The following is a 17,878-nucleotide window of genomic DNA, read 5'->3' on the forward strand; positions in this document are numbered from 1 at the left end:
TAATTAGGCTACTTTCAAGTCTAGCTAAATTGCTTCACATTCCACAGACATTTCCCCAAATTTTCCTAACCAAAATATCATCTTGCCTATAAGCGTTTTATTTTATTCTTCCAACAAGATGCAACATTTCACACAGAAGTGGGGAAGAGAAAGGAATCAGAATCTACTGAATATATTTTCTGTGCCTAGTTCTTTCTTCTGTGCTGGACACTTTAAATACATTGTTTCATTAGCACTTCTCTTATGACATGTTATCTTTTATCATAACAAAAGACACGTTTGTTGTTGTCTATTAAAATTGTCCATCAAGGGCAGAAACGATGTCTTAATCTCTAGCATAGAATATTTACAAGTGGAAGGACTTAGGGGATAAACGCAAATTGAACACCTTGAAATATTACCAATAAGAACATTAGCCAGAATGAGGAGTTGAGGGGCATTTGAAGCAACTTGGACACCCACGGCAGCTTATTTGGTGTAGAAAAGCCCTCTTGTATCCATCTTAAATCATCAGATGTATACTTTTTTAGCAAAAGGGGCCTGAAGTATAGCATGGCATGTGGCACGTTGCAATTGTAACAGGGCCTCACTCTCCTTTGTTCTTCCCAAGGCCTAACCAGTTACATAAAAAAAGAAAGAAGAGAGGAGAGAAGAGAAAGGAAAATAAAAGAAAACAAGAAAAACAAAACGACCATGAAACGAGTCCTGGAAAACATATAATGTTACTTGCATTATCACATGAAAAAGTTCAAAAGATGGAAAAATATTTTCTAAGTACATTTATTTGGATGTAACATAAGTGTCTTCCAAAGTATTTTATAGAATGGGAGGTGAAGTGAGTTGAAAAGATGAGTTTACTGTAGGAATTTAACTGGGTATCAGCTCTATTTGTGCTTTTATGGTCACAAGTTGCCACTTATAAAACATACATCTATTTATATACGATTATGCATATTATATAACTGAACATGAGTGTTAGAATATAAGTGTATTTATCTGATGAAAAAGTCAGAGTTATTAAATATTTTTCATGGTTTTTTAAAATCATGAGAATATCAAAATGCACCTTGATTTTAGGGAATAATTTTCCATCACTGGTCCTGAGAACCTCTAAAATTACTGAACAATCATTCTATCCTTTCAATACCATTAGAGTCGTTGGACTATAAACTCCAGAATACAAAAACTCCAAAGAATACAGCTTTTTTGATCAACAATGTATACTTATGTCCAAGCTTAATGACTGAAGAAAGTAAACTTCCCAGAACATAGGTTTTTGAATGAAGCAAAAGAAAAGGAAAAAGATACTTAGAAGGTACCCACAGTTTATCATGTGAATGCAGAAGTAGATGTTTAAAATGAACCCTATCTTTTCAAGAATATGAAATCTACTGACTCCTTTGAAGGGGTTCCCCCACCTTTCATTACCCTCCTCAGCAGTGGGGTTGCTGAATGTCATTACTCAAGGAAACAGTGAGTTTTGATTCCTTCCTGATCGCCTATTATCTCTCTTGTTTTATTGAACCAGGGTCTCCCTGCACCCTGGTAGAAGCTGGCAGTTCATCAGGATACCATTTAGGGAATCACTGTGGTGCTTAGTTCACAGTCCACAAGGCAGCTACTGGGAGAATCTGGATCAATGTGTTTTATGCTTCTGAAATTTGGGGAGCAAAGGAAGACTGCTTCAGTTATAAACATGTAATGTCCATAGTTATCATCTTTCTGAACAAACAGAAGGTCCCCTTTTCTGAACCCCAATGGAGCAATTCAATTACAAAGTCATTAGACCCCATTGTAAGGTGGTTCATAGGAGTTCCTGTTTTCATAAAAAGTCTTTTCTGTGTTCATCCAACATACATTCTGGCTTCTTGCACTCAGTTTACAAGGCTTCTAATTAAGCTCCAGAGAGGATGATATAGTTCATTGAACTGAGTCACTATGCTACAACTGGGAAAGAAGAGGCATTCCTATTTTATCAGAAAAATAAACACTTTAGTTTCATCTCCTCTGCCACACATGTTATCTCTTTGTCCTGTCACAACATTTTTTATAGGTTTTTATTTCAAAGGATTACCTAGAGATTACTGTCAACACAAGCCAGAGAGACGTCTCCATACAGAATATAGGGGTAATTTTTTTTCATCTAAAACATCTCACTACAGACAATATAATATCATATAATATCACTGAAATCATCTCCCCTATTAAGAGTAAAGAGACAGTTTTCAATAGTACTTTGGTCCAAAATTTGAGGAAAATAAATTGTTTATCAGGGGCAAAAATACAATTTACCAGTTCGATTTTTAAGTCAAAAATATAACCTTTTAAATGATTTCAGAAGCTCACGAATTTCTACTGTCCTTTGTAACATCTGTAGCCAAAATACAACATGCTGGGTCATAATTCATAGCTTGGCAAGAAAATGTTGCTTAAAAATATAAAGGTCCTTTTCTTTTTTATGCAAGGGGAAAACATTTTAGTTATTATTCAACTCAAGTAAATGCTCATAACCATGGAATTAAATATTTCTGAAGGGTTCATTCCTGAGCTTTCTGGGTTGAATTAGGCTTTTCTCAGAACTATACTTCATGTCACCCACATGTCTGAAGAACTGGTGCCTTCTGCTCAGCTGTGCATTTTATTGCAGACATGCCGGATATCTACACAATAAGCACTCTGAAACTTCAAAGAAACACAGGGCATTCTGTGCTTTCTCTTCCCACCATTCCGTGTAAACACCATTAATAACCAGACTGCTCTTATGCCAAAAGGCCCTGATGGCTTGACTTTGGTCTGTTAATTGTTCACACTCACTCCTTGCCTTTATTGTGCTTGGTGGGACCATCTTTCTGCAACCAAAATCCAGCCATTTACCGCATATACTTCCAACAGTAGAATATATACTGACCAAAGCCTGGTAGAAACCTGCCTGTCACCTTGTCTCTTAATACTTAATGTTACCATGCCCTCAGAGTATTCTTAATCAGAATCTAAACAAGCATGTATTCAGAGGCTACAGTGTATCAGGAATTCGTGTTGTTAGCAGGCATGGTTCAGTGAAGGAGAAGAAAGATAAAACTCCATGCCTCCCAGGGACTTAAATTCTGGTAGAAGATAAGTAAATAAACAAGATAATTTTAGATAGCAATAGGCTATGTAGGTGATAAACCTCAGGATACTGTGATAGAGAATGACTTGGGGATTGGTAATACCCAGATGGGGAGCTCAAACACCTTTCCGGGCAGATGGCATTTGAGCTGAAACCTGGAGGAAAAAAGAATCTGGACGGCCTCAACACCAGATGAAAAAGTTTTTGAAACAGAGAAAACAAGAACAAAGCCCCCAACGGGTGAGAAGAACTGAAGAAGTCTAGTCGGATTAAGTACAATAATACTCACAAACTGGAGAATATTGTCTAAGCTTGTGCAAGTTCCTTGTGATTATTCTGTATTTCTTTGAATCATAAGGATGAAAAAATTTTTGTAATAATTCCCCTCCAAATGTGACTTCTTGGGTGCAAACATAATGTTCACAACTTATTTAAAAGCTTATTTAACTTCACCTATAACATGCTTCACAGAAATAACAACATCCAACTTATAGGACTTTCATGAAGGCTACTATGTATGGCAGACCTCACTTTTTTCCTGCTCAGAACTCCTGTCTCCCTTTCTTTTTAAAGGAATACAGACTTTGTTTGTGACCATAACGCATTCTTCTTAAAACTACATGCATGCGTGCGTTTCTACACATACATACCCAATCTCCCCGTTGCCTGCAGCTAGTGAGTTGGCAAATATGGCACATGCAGCACAGTGAAACTAATGAGACGTGAACAGAAGATTAGATCTTTGAAAGAAAGATTTAAAAAATATCTTCAGAAGGGGACAGAACTAACTCACACATTGTATTTTCCTCTACTGTTCCCTTTACTGTTCCTTGCCTGGAAAATGAATGTGATGCTAAAAGAAGGGCAGCTGTCTGACTTGAGGTAGCTATGAGAATAAAGTCACATATTTAGAACAGTTGAGTGACAGCTTACAGGAGCTGTGTTCTACATAGCTACATAGTTGCATGTAGCCAAATGCAGAATTATATGTAAAGTGCCACAAAACAAATGTAAGGTAAATAGTAGCATAAGACTTTCATCATCATTTATATTACTAGTATGTTTTAATGAAGTATTGAATTGATTTACAGAAGAGGATGCTAAGTTGAGATATTTTAAAGTCAAACTATACAAGAATTTGAAGAGATATTTAACTTTCCAGCAGCCATCATTCTCAGCAAACTCACACAGTAACAGAAAACCAAACACTATGGTCTTACTCATAAGTGGGAATTTAACAATGAGAACACATGGACACAGGGAAGGGAACATCACACACTGGGGCCTATTGGGGGATTGGGGGCAAGGGGAAGGAAAGCACTAGGACAAATACCTAATGCATACGGGACTTAAAACCTAGATGACGGGTTGACAGGTGCAGCAAACCACCATGGCGCATGTGTACCTATGTAACAAACCTGCACAATCTGCATGTGTATCCCAGAACTTAAAGAAAAATTTTAAAATAATAAAAGTAAAATAAATTTTTAAAAACTCTTTTTAAAAAATAACACATCTAGTAGCTATTTACTTCCATAACTGTTGCATTTTCTTGCCATGCCAAAATATCTGGCATTGTAAGAATGCACAATTAAATATCATTTATTTGCTGACCTAGTGTATTGCCAGCCAAGAGCAGGAAGACAGATTCTGCTTTTGTTTTTCTTTCTACCAATGATGGTGGCACTAGGCATTTCTCCTGTATTCCAAATGAATAATAGAAAACACCTTTGCAACCATATAAGCATTGGAAATTATCCTAGCAATCTGTCAAGAGCAAGCAGGTTGACCTGGCCTGCAATGATAAGAAATTAGGAATTCCTTGTGGCCTAAACTTGGAACAGGACAATTCTGAGATCAAGGTTACTGCTGTCAATGAGACAGACGTCTTCTATACAAACAAATGTCTGCTGATCAAAGGCCTATGTCAATATACACTATCTCCCATAGATAACTTCTCACAGGAATCTTTAGTAAGCAACTAAACACCACTATCAATAATAAACAGTTGTTATTTATCAATGACCTGTTATTCACCAAACTTATAGTATTAAAATAATAATTAGTAGTTGCTATCCATTAAGTACCCATAGGCCTAGCACCATACAATACAGTATACATTGTCTTTAATCTTCATATTGCTTATTTAAATATGATTAATAATCCCCAATGTATGTAAAATTAATTAAATTAGCATACTTAGGAAAAATTCAAATGTATTTTAAAATTTCTTCATTACAATAAGCTAGATAACTATGTGGTCAAAATGCTCTCATTTATTACCTACATTGACTTATTGATGAATGTGTGCAGATGCTTTGTCACTGGGTCACTTGTGTCTTCAGGCTGCGTATCCATGTCTGCAGAATTTTGCAAAGTTCTTCCAGGAACTGCCAGGCTTCCTCAGGTAAGATATATCAGATTCAGGCCGGGTGCGGTGGCTCAAGCCTGTAATCCCAGCACTTTGGGAGGCCGAGGCGGGTGGATCACGAGGTCAAGAGATCGAGACCATCCTGGTCAACATGGTGAAACCCCGTCTCTACTAAAAATACAAAAAATTAGCTGGGCTTGGTGGCGCCTGCCTGTAATCCCAGCTACTCAGGAGGCTGAGGCAGGAGAATTGCCTGAACCCAGGAGGCGGAGGTTGCGGTGAGCCGAGATCGCGCCATTGCACTCCAGTCTGAGTAACAAGAGCAAAACTCCGTCTCAAAAAAAAAAAAAAAAAAAAAAAAAGATATATCAGATTCATTCAATATGATCAGACACATTAGAATACATTTCACCCAGAGGTATACCTGCTGTTTGTAATGCTGCTCTGGGTTTGTGCCTACACAGATGGGAATTCTGATCAATTCTACCTTACACAATTCCCATAAAAATATATATGGTGGGATTATGGTTACACTTATACACTTCCGGTATATTCTTAATAGGTGAGACCCACCATTTTGACTAGGCATCTACAAAAACTTATCTCCACCCTTGCCCTTTACAATTTTTCATGTTAATATTTAGAAGAGTTTTTCACAGACCAGCTTCTAGCTCCAGATATTTCACCCCTTCTCTGCCACTACCCAAGTATTTTTATATTTCTTTAAATATTTAAATTAAACTTTTTATTTTAAGAAGATCATAGATCTACATGCAATTGTAAGAAATAATACAGAGAGACCCATTTCTTCCATATGGCAACGTCTCACAAAAATATACTATCACATCACAACTAGGATATTGATGTTTATACAGTCAAGATTCAAGGTACTGCGCCATCACCACAAAGACCCCTTATGGTGTCCTTCTACATCCAGACCCACTTCCATTCTGCCCCCACCTCCTCTTTAAGCTGGCAACCACCAATATGTCCTCTATTTCTATGTTTTTATTTTTTCAAAGATTTTATATAAATGAAATCATATAATGTGCAACTTTTGGTGATTGCCTTTTTTCAGTCACCTTAGTTCTCTGGAGCTTCATCCAGGCTGTTGTATATATGAGTAATTTGTTCCTTTTTATTACTGAGTAGTATTCCATGGTATGAATATACCACCCAACTATGTTTATTGCCAAACTCTATAGTTCACATTCATATCACAACATGACCTCAACCCCAGCACTTTCATGACATAATGCCAAGAAAATCAACCTAGTGGGCAAAAGGAATATTTTTACAGGTATTTCAATTCAGTTTAGCAATGACTGAATTATATTTGCAAGTTTCTAAACATTCCAAACGTTGTCTCCACTCAACTTTCTCTTAACAAAATGCAAAAAGTTAAGTAATTGATTTTTAAAAGAAAGCAAAGCTTTCTTTTCTTTCTTTTCTTAAGCTGTTCTTGCACGAGCTCTTAAGCAACATGGAAATAAGGTTGATGGAAAATAAACATCAGTTCCTAAAAAATAGAAAGAAAACAAAAAGAAAAAAAATTCTGTTGCCACTCCAATCCTGCCTGATATGAAGGGAAGTATGGCAGAGGGGAATGCAGTGTGGAAGGAGACAGTGGTATCACGTAATTATGGTTAAAATATTTTACATTTATAAATTTTATAGCAGTCTGTGCTCAGATGGACAGATGCTAAGGCCTCTTTTAGGAATCTTGAAAGAGTTGAGAGGAAGCATGGGACCTAGAGCTTAGAGTTCTTTAGAGTAAATCAGCTTCCAACTTTCAAATTGCCTATGTGTTAACAATCTCTCTCTTGTTAACTGGAAAAGCTGTCATACTTATGATATCAGGGACAACAATGCTTCCAGTCAAGGATTCACAATTGCACTCACCAGGTAAAATGAAAGATTTTCACATTTGAGGTTGATGCCCCAGAATACAAATTATTAACAGGTACAAGACCTATTAATGACTTGAGTCTATAGAGAACACCCAGAAAAAGAAAGAGCTCACATGAAAAGACATTTTAATTCTTAAACATTTAGTGGCAGGAGTGAGGGAAAGGGAGTGTGGGAGGGCCCAAGTGGAAAGTAGAAATTTTCCTCTATAACTCTCTAACAATAACAACTGCCGATGACAATAGCAGCTATCCTTGCTCCATGCTCGTACCGTCCACTTCATTTAATTCATAAAGCAATTCTTTGAGGTAAGTACTTTATTATGTCCATGTTTAAAAGTCAGACTTCTTAAGATATAATTTATTCATCCTTTTTACTGTGAGCCTCGAAATCAGGTAATGTGATTTTACTAGGTTTGTACTTGTTTCTCAACATTATTGGCCAGTCTTGGCTTTTTGCTTTTCCATATAAAATGTTCTATCACCTTACGAGTTTTACTAAAGAGCCTTCTGAGATTTTGACTACGGTTGCATTGAATCTTAGATAAATTTGGGAATAACTGACATCCTAAAAATATTGAATCTTCTTAACCATGAATATAGTATATGTCTCCATTTATTTGGGTCTTTAATTTGTCTCAGCAACATTTTAACGTTTTTACCATAAAAATCTTACAAATATATTGTTAGATGCATACCTGAACCTCTCATGATTTTGGTAATATTTAAATGATATTTTTATAAATTCCAATTTTCAATTGCTTACTGCTAACAATTGATTTTTATATTGATTTATTGACTGTGACCTTGCTAAGCTTATTTTATTAGTCCTAGTAGATATTTTTGTAAATTCCTTGAGATTTTCTTTATAGTGAATTATCCTGTTTGTAAATGAGACACATCTATTTATTTTTGATCTTATGTCATTTATTTCTTTCTCTTGTTATAATGTACTTGGTATAACCTCCAGTACAACGTTGGAAAGCAGTAGTGAGAATAAACACTGTTACCTTGTGCCTGACCTTGGGGGAAGGCATTTTGTCTTTCACTATTAAATCTAATATTAGCCATGGGCTTTTTGTAGATATCCTACATCAGATTGAGGGAGTTTCCTTCTATTCCTAGTTTGCTGAGAGTTTTATAGTTGAAAACTATTTCCAATAGTTGCATAATTCATTGTTAACTAGAATATTGTCTATGTTGGCAAGTGTTCCAGGTGTACATGAGAATTAGAACAGATTAGACAAAGGAAACTCTTAGGTACAGTGCTTTTTAAATGTTAATTAGCTTCATATTATCAAGTAGGTTAGGGTTATTAGATACTATTAACCAGGTCTTCTATACTCTTAATAAAATTTTGCCTACTGATTCCATCAATTAATTAGATAGCAAAGTTAAAATATCCATTTTAACTTTGTGAATATACCCATTTCTCTTTTGTTTTAGCAGATTTTTGCTTTACATATTTTGAAGCACTGTTATTAAGTGCATACAAATTTACAAATCATTATTTTTTTCTTGGGGAATTCACTTCTTTATGTTATATATCTCTTTACTTCTTTTTTCTTTCAACCTGTCTGTGTTGTCATATTTTAAGGTTTTGTTTTATAGACAGCATATAGTTTATTTCTACTTTTTGTTTCAATCTTAATATCTATTGTTTTTAATTGGAGTATTTAAACCCTTTACTATATTGCTATTTGTTTTATTTTTCCTTTGTCTAATCTGTTCATTTTTGTTTTTCTCTCTTTTCTTCTGCTGTATTATTTTTTATGACTCTATCTTATTTACACTTAGGCTTGTTAGTTGGTCATCTGTTGGAAATAGATGCTCAGTGCCACAAAGAAAAATTAGCACTGAGACAATGGATCTCTGAGCAAAGCAATTTTTACTTTCTGCACTACAGGAAGGGTACCCTCGCTAGCCTTCTTGCTACCAGAGTACAATGAGCAAAAGAAAAGCAGACATATTTATCCCTTACACATTTGGGGTTGTTCTTACTGCTGTGTCTGATCTCCATTTGTTGGAGCCAGACCTCACAATTTAAACTAAAACCTGATTGGCTAATAACTTAAAACTTTCCTAAACAGGTAAAAGCAATGGAGAACAAAAAGGAAGTCCAAATAAGGAAGAGACATAGGCTGCAAGCTGTGACATGCCTGTGAGCATGTCCAGCAGACATATCTTGAAGTACAAGGACATAGAATGTACTACATGACTATAAGCATGGCATGTTTAACAGCTACATAGGATACGGCTTAACAAAGAGTTATTAGCACACCTACGATTTATTCTTTAACAAGAAAGGAAACTTTGAAGAGGAACTTTTTTACTTCCCACAATTTCTTTCTTTTTCAATTTTTTAGTGATTACTGTAGTGTATAAATTATATTTTTAAAATTTATCCAGTTTATCTTCAAATAATATTTAACCACTTTAGATACCATTACAAATCCTAAAACAGTATACTATTATTTCATCCAGTCCATCCTTTATGAAATTGCTGTAATGCAGTTCGTATCTGTGTGTTATAAACCCCAAATAAAACTGTTAATATTTTTTAAGTTTTTAATATTTTTTATTAATTCAAAATTAAACCAAATTTTTTTTGTATTTATTTTTATTTTTACCATTTCTAGAATTCTTTATGTCTTATGCAGATCAAAAGTTTCATCTACTATTATACTCTGGCCTGAAGAACTTACTTTGACAAAACTTATAATACAGATTTACAGGCAATAAGTCTCTCAGATTTGTTTTGTTTTGTTTTTTGTCTTTATTTTTGTAAAGGTATTTTTACTAAATAGAAACTTCTGAATTGGCAGGATTTTCCCCTCCAAGTACTTTAAAGTTGTAACTTCTGATAAAACATTTGCTATTGTTCATAGTTTTGTCCCCTTATGTATACTGTGTTTTGTTGTTTTTTCTTTTGACTGCCATAAAATTCCCTTTATTTTGGTTTGCAGTAGTTTAAGTAGAGTGTGACTTAATAGAAACTTACAACCTCAGTTTCTATTTTTTCTATCTATGTATCAATTGATCAATTGATTGATCTATACTTATACTGCTTGGGATCATCTAGCCTTCTTGAATTGAGAATTTGTTGACTTTCATTATTTTGATAAATTCTTACCTATTCTGTTCACGATTTGTTCTCCCAAGTTTCTCTCTCTCTTGTCTAGGACTCCAATTACACACATATTAGACCATTTGACATTGTTTCACAGCAACTGAGTGTATCATTATTTTTTTCTCTGTATGTTTCCATTAATTTATCTTCTACTTAACTCAGTCTGTTCTCTGCTCTGTCCAGTTTCCTCATACACCCACTGAAGGAATTCTTTTTTATGACATTGTATTTTTTTATTTTGACCCTTTGCACATGACACATATTTATATAGTTTTCATCTCTGCTGAAATTGCTCATTTGTTTATGCATGTAGAAGATCTATCCACTAAATCCTTTAAAATATTAAACATAGTTCATTTAAAGTTCCTATCTGATAATGATGTCTGGATCATCTATAAATCTAGTTTTACTGGCTACTTGATACTTTGACAGTGAGTTGCTTCTCTCTATCTCTCTCTCTCTCTCCCTCCATCCCTTTACCCCCATCCCCAACCTATGAGTATGTGTGTATCATGTAATTTTTGGTTTATTGTTGAACATTGTGTTGAAAATAATATAGACTGAGGTAAATAGTCTTTATCCTAGAAAATAGGCATGCCTTTTATTTTCTCACGTCGCTCATATGTGTGTCATGTTGGAATGGTTTAGTCAGTCTAATCAGTTTTTGAGCTTGGTTTGTGTTTTGTTATTGCCATGGTAACCTTCATCCCAACAATAATGTCACATTTCACTAGCATTTCACTGCCGATACCTTGCACTTAATTGGATTTTGTCATAGGAGGATTTTTCCCTGTGTTCTTGCTCTAGTCTCAATTTTTAACAGTCCTTATATGCTTATGCCATTGAAGGAGTATCTCTTTATACTATTGTTCTCCCTTAATTATTATTTTGCACATGGTTCATGGTGTGATGGGTAAAGTGGGTGGTTTTCTAGTCTCCTTACCCAGCCTCATACTTAGGTAATTCCTGTGTGTCTAGACCTTCAGAATGGAGCTCTCTCAGTGTTCCTGCCCATCCTCATGGTAGCCAAATTGTTCTCTTATTTCTGTAGGAGAGTAGGGGGACTTGGGTGGGAAAGACTACTGTATATTTCCCCTTGTGTGTTGTATCATCTCAAAATCCTGAGTCCTATCAGTCTTTTTTTCTTCTCTCCTGGAGAATATAGATTTTGTTTTAAGTCCTCTTTTGGTTCCAATGTACTCATGCCTATTTCTATTGACAGGAGTTTTCTTTGCACTTCTGCATAGTTTATTTAAAGTTTCTATCTGATAATGATATCTGAATCATCTATAAATCTGGTTTTCCTGGCTACTTTATACCTTGACAGTGGGTTGCTTCTCTCTCTGAGCAGTAAAAAGCACTGCTATTGCTTATTACTCAATACAAACTTTCTGGTTGGGATAGAAAGGTTTTGGTTCTATTCCTTCCTCCTTTCCTTTTCCTGGGACTGGAAGTAGGTGGGTTTCTAACCCCTCTTCCAGAAGCAAACTACTTTGCTTTTACTTTCTCACATGGGCAGTAGTTCTTTGCCTGGGTGCTAGGAGAAGAAGGAGTTACCCACCCTTTTCCTAGGAACATACGACTTTTACTTCATTTGAGAGAAATATGAAGATGCACCATTGAGGGTATTCACTAAGTTTTCCTCCCCGTCCCTGGATACTTTTTATGGGCACAAATGGGCCTGTAAATTTAAAAACTACTTAGAAAGTATGGACTTCACACATATCTGAACTCCTGGGGATTCTACTCTGTCATATTAACTTATACTTGGCCTTTTAAAATGTATTCAAATTTTGGCTATTTTCTTCTTACTGGCTGTAATTGACAGTCACCTCTCTTTCATAATCTTCCCAAGGTAAAATGGTTTATTTGTCTAATCTCTCTTGGAGGGAGTTTCTCAGCCTTTGAAAATAAGATTCTGTGATTAGAAGCCTCATCTCTTTAAAAAGAGTAATGTTTTCATAGATTTTGTTGTTATTTTTGTTGGTAGAGTAAAATGACATTCTCTGGCAGTTTTCCACATTTTAAGCAAAAAGGGAGCCAACCAGTATCATTTTATATGAGGAACCTGAGACTTGGAGAGGCCAAGTAACTTGTCTTATATCATAATCTAATAAATATTATAGTCAAAATTTAAGCTCTGGTTTCTCTGAAATAAAAGCCTATTGTCTTAAACATCATACTGCAATAGATCTTGTGCAATCTTTTCATCAAAAAAACATATTTGAGGTGTCTAATTAATTCTAGTCAGACCCAACTGTTTTCCTTTTTATTCCAAAGAAGCACTGGAAGCAATGTTGAAATTATTCAATGAGTCAACACATTTTCTATACTAAATGCATCTAGAGTACAAGATTTTTTTTTTTCAAGTGAGTATGCCTAGAAAATTTCAGCCCTTCTCAGAGACTTCAGCTATTTTGGAAAGTAAATGCTCAGCACTTTTGCCATTATTAAATGGGGCTGGATAATTCTAAAAATTTCGACTAGCTGCTGCCTTGTAAAACTGCACAGGCAAGCCCAATGAGAACATCATGTGATCACAGGAGCTTGGGCTTAAAAAGAGAGGACAGCTTCAGAGAAGAAGAATTCCACATCAAATTGGGAAAGGCAATAGAGGGGCAACACTGATGGGATGGCACAACAGAAAGTAGCTTAGTAGGAACTGATGTTGTTACCAAAGTATCAAAATCAAAGACAGAAGCAAAGATAGAAGCTAAAGCACAGAGAACCAGGTCAAGGAAGGAGGACAGAATTGGGCTTTTGAAAGAGGTGGAAAAGTGATTTGGAAGATAGCTATAAATGTAAAATATATCCTTGTAGTCACCTGCAGAAGCCATCCTGGTAGTTAGGAACCTGTGAGAGTCTGATATGCAGCCAGATGGCCCTCACACCTTAGCCAGACATGTATTTATACAGTAAATTCTACCTCGTAAACCACTTTCTCATATTATCTTATTTGAAATTCATGGCAATCCTATGTAGCAGGGACAGACGGTATTGTTAGTTCCATTTTGCAGATGAAAACCCTGAAACAGAATGTTCATAATTCATCATACTTTCCAACCATACCTGCACTCATAGATCATGACACAAACAACAATGCTATTTTTTCATCAGTCTGATCATGCATATTTATGCCTGTATATTTACTTCCAAGGTGTCTACAGAGTTGCACACACTCTCTGAATGTTGCTAAGATATATATAAATGTGATTACTTTTAAAAACCACAAGAAATCCATTAATGATTCATTCCATTTAACAAATTACAATATGATAAAAGGGAAGAAATTTAAAAGGGAAGAATTCTCTCCAAAGTTCAAGCAACAAATTTTCATGTGATGTTGGGAAAAGCAAAATGTTTTACAGCTTTTAGAGGCATAAATCAAAACCTTCCCACCAACACTAACAACCATTTTGAGGTTTTATTAAAGTAAAAAATTATCTGCAAATTCATTACTTGGATGATGAATAGGACTAGAAAGAAATGAAAGGCCTGCATGTGATAAGTGGAAGGCACTGATGAATATTTGGAACATTCTTTTCTTAAGCCCCTCTATAAAGTATTTTCCTACATCATCTTTAAACTGCACAGATGGGTTTATGAATCTGGCTTCCTCACTATAGTAGGATATTCTTAAAGGCAGGGACTGGATGGATTCACTTTCTGTATTCTAAGTGCCCAGCAGAGTTCCTCGGTGCAGTAAATGTTCAATAATATTTAGTGAATAAAAGCATGGTGCCATCACCAAAACAAACATATACACACATATGTACATATACTCACATAATAGTAGCACCCATACAATTCCATGTATGTATACAATTTCATATATACCTAATCCATATGTATGTATATCCACACATATTTTCATATATATGATGGGCTATATATCATTATATATAATACGGAATCATATAAGTGTTGTTACTATGTGAGTATGCGTGTGTACTCACACAAAATATGTTTTGTACACGTATGTGTATATATATACATATATGGTCATTTTATCTTTAAATTTTTCACATTATGTTTTAATCTCAAGCTTTAGTGAAAGTGAGTTATAACAGTGAGAATAACTGATTTTAGTCTTTACTCATGAGAATCTCAATTAAAAATGTAAGCCTGATGCATAGCATGTCAAATATATATATATGTTTATATAATACAAATTATTTTGGAAGTCCCTGATATTTTCCATTACCTGATCACAATTACAGGTAATTCAAAGTTATTATAAACTAATCACAAAGCTGTACATTCCTGACGCCACAAGACCTCCAACCCACTAGTCAGCTAAAACCACTTTCTGATATAATCTGCACTATGACCCTGGTGGCTATCAGCTCTTTCCCGCTTTCCAGCTTCCCTGGAGCTTGACAGGGCCCCAGTGATGGCCCCTATGCCATCTTATGTAGTCCAAAGCTTTACTGTGGTCTTGTTCTGATTCACAGGGGAGTGCTGAACAAAGTCTGTCTGGAATAAACTGGATGCATTCGGGAAAACTTTTTTCCTGTTCATTCATTTATTTCCTCATTCTCAAACATTGAGCATCTGCAATGTTACAGATACTGCATTAAACTTTGGGATCACAAAAGCAAATGAAGCACAATCCCTGTCTAACTGCTGCTGAGGTTTCCACCACGACATTTTCTTTTTTTTTTTTTTTTTGAGATGGAGTCTTGTTCTGCTGCGCAGGCTGGAGTGCAGTGGTGCCATCTCAGCTTACTGCAACCTCCGCCTCGCAGGTTCAAGAGATTATCCTGCCTCAGACTCCTGAGTAACTGGGACTACAGGCCCCCCCCACCACGCCCAGCTAATTTTTGTATTTTTAGTAGAGATGGGGTTTCACCATGTTGGCCAGGATGGTCTCAATTTCTTGACCTTGTAATCCGCCAGCCTTGACCTCCCAAAGTGCTGGGATTACAGGAGTGAGCCACTGTACCCGGCCGTGACATTTTCTTAAACCCCAATTTATATAGAGTGTTTTCAGAGTGGGATTGTACATGTTCCAAAAAAATGCATGATGACATGTAACCCAAGTGATTTTGTTTAATAATTTTGACCACCAAAAATCCACTTTGAAAAATGAACCAGGTACAAATATACAACATTTAATGAAAGAGAAAAAATAAATGCATACAATTTTTTAAAGAAATATTTCATCCTTTGAAGAATACTGAGAAATCTGAGTTCAAAGGTGATGTGAGCATGCTTCAATCGTGACTATATATAACAGAATCTGTACTCAGCTTAGTATTGGCTACAGAAGTTTTCTTCCCCTCATTTAAGCTACTACCAGAACTCCAAGGCTGAGGTTTGACACAGGTATACCATAAATGAAGTGTTAATGAGATGGAAATTCTCCAAGTTGCTTTTGAGTCTCACTGTATATCAATGTAGACCTGCCTAAAATATATAAGAGCTGAGAATCCTTTTGAAATGATTCCAACTCTTGAGTCTGAAAACTGAGCTGGGAATTCCTTTGTAACAGTCTTGCGGGTTATTTTGGCACTTTGGTTTATAATCCTAGCTGGACCCCATCTGAAGTTCTAAAGCCCATAAAATAAGAATGAATGGACAATGTAAATAAGCCAAATTTGAGAAACTTCAGACCCTATTTGGCTGAATAATTTCTGTTAATCTACCTTGTCTATGCTGGTAGAACTGTCATTTTCCCATAACTCCTTTGTAAATAAGAAACTTTTCATCAGGCAGGGGATCTTTCTTTTCAAAGGCTGTGATGCATTGTATTATATTGAAATTAAATTATTTGGATATGTTTTGCCAAATTCTGATAAAACTATGATATAAAGCATATTATCCTTAATCAAAGGTTACTTTTATTTGCAGATTTTAAAGGCAACAAAAATTTTTATTTGACTGGTTCCACAAGTCCTAGTTTAGCATACCTGTACATTTTTATTGTATCCTGGGATCAGGCATAAATCAACTGATTTCCCACAGACAAATAAAAGTGGTGGAGTAATATAGTTCCTGGAATTTAACACTTGACGGTCAGGAGGTCACATATGCTAAGTTGCTTATTTATGCGCCTCTTAAAGTTTAAGTCTGTGGGCAGGAGACATAAAGCAATGTGACTTACTGTATCAATGAAGAATGTATTATTCTTTTTCTTTGTGTTGATAAAATAACAGGGTTGGAACAGCAGCTCACACAAGAATGTCGTCAGAAACAGCCATTTCTTCAAATGTGCTTGCTTTATGATTCTTTTCATTATTACAATTATCAGTTTTAAACAATGAGATTTATTAAACATTTTTTAAGTGGGGAAGAGAGAATTAGTGTGTACTATTGACATATTAGCTGGCATCTCCCAGCCTAACTTTGCATTTTGACCAATGTAGCCGGAATGGAGGTGATGCGGGAGCCCAGGTGCCTCCTCCTGCCCAAACTGATCTTACAGCCCACATGTTCCAGATGACAAACTGGAGAGGTAGCCATTTGACCCACATTTAACTATGACATGAGTTAAGTGATAGTTATTTTCACAGCTTTACATATAAAGGATTATGATGAGAACAAAGTTACGTATAAACAAAGTTCATTTATGCAACACAATTGTATTGAGTTCCTAGCAAGTAACTAGTACTAAACACTTTCTTACACATTATCCCCTTTTCACATGTTCACCCATTTAAAATTTGACAGCATTCTTCAGGTTAGTATATTAAGGCTTAGAAAAGTTTTGACTTGCTGAAGACACATAGCTAGAAAAGAAATGAGTCAAGATTTGAATTCATACCTCCTGACTCAGCATCTAGACTTTTCTTATCTGGAGAGTGCGTTAGAAGCCTAAGCTGATCATATTTCATTAAACCTCTAGTCATTTTTAGCCCAAGGCTCCAGTTTCTTCCTTTAGAAATATATCTCTCTTCAAATGCACCTGGAATTTATAGGTGAAGCACTGGTAAATTAATAAAGGAGGTCACATCAGTGCTCTAAGAAGGGCAGGCCAAGAGTGGTGGTAGGAACCATAAAAGCAAGAAAACCCCTGCAGCTTTATCACAGTCCACACGCAGTTACTTAGCTCAGTATTTAAAGCCTTAAACCCTTGTTCCTTACCTGGTGGCCTCACTGACTCCACAACAAAGAAGGAGGCTGGGCGTGGTGGCTCACACCTGCAATCCCAGCACTTTGGGAGGCCGAGGCGGGCGGATCACCTGAGGTCAGGAGTACAAGACCAGCCTGGCCCACATGGTGAAACTCCATCCCTACTAAAAATACAAAAATTAGCCAGGCATGGTGGCACATGCCTATAATTCCAGCTATTCAGGAGGCTGAGGCAGGTCATTTGAACCTGGGAGGCAGAGGTTGCAGTGAGCTGAGATCGTGTCACA

The sequence above is a fragment of the Aotus nancymaae genome, unplaced genomic scaffold, assembly GCF_030222135.1.
Source record: "Aotus nancymaae isolate 86718 unplaced genomic scaffold, 86718_ANA_hifiasm-v0.15.2.pri h1tg000007l, whole genome shotgun sequence".
In the NCBI taxonomy this organism is placed as follows: Eukaryota; Metazoa; Chordata; class Mammalia; order Primates; family Aotidae; genus Aotus; species Aotus nancymaae.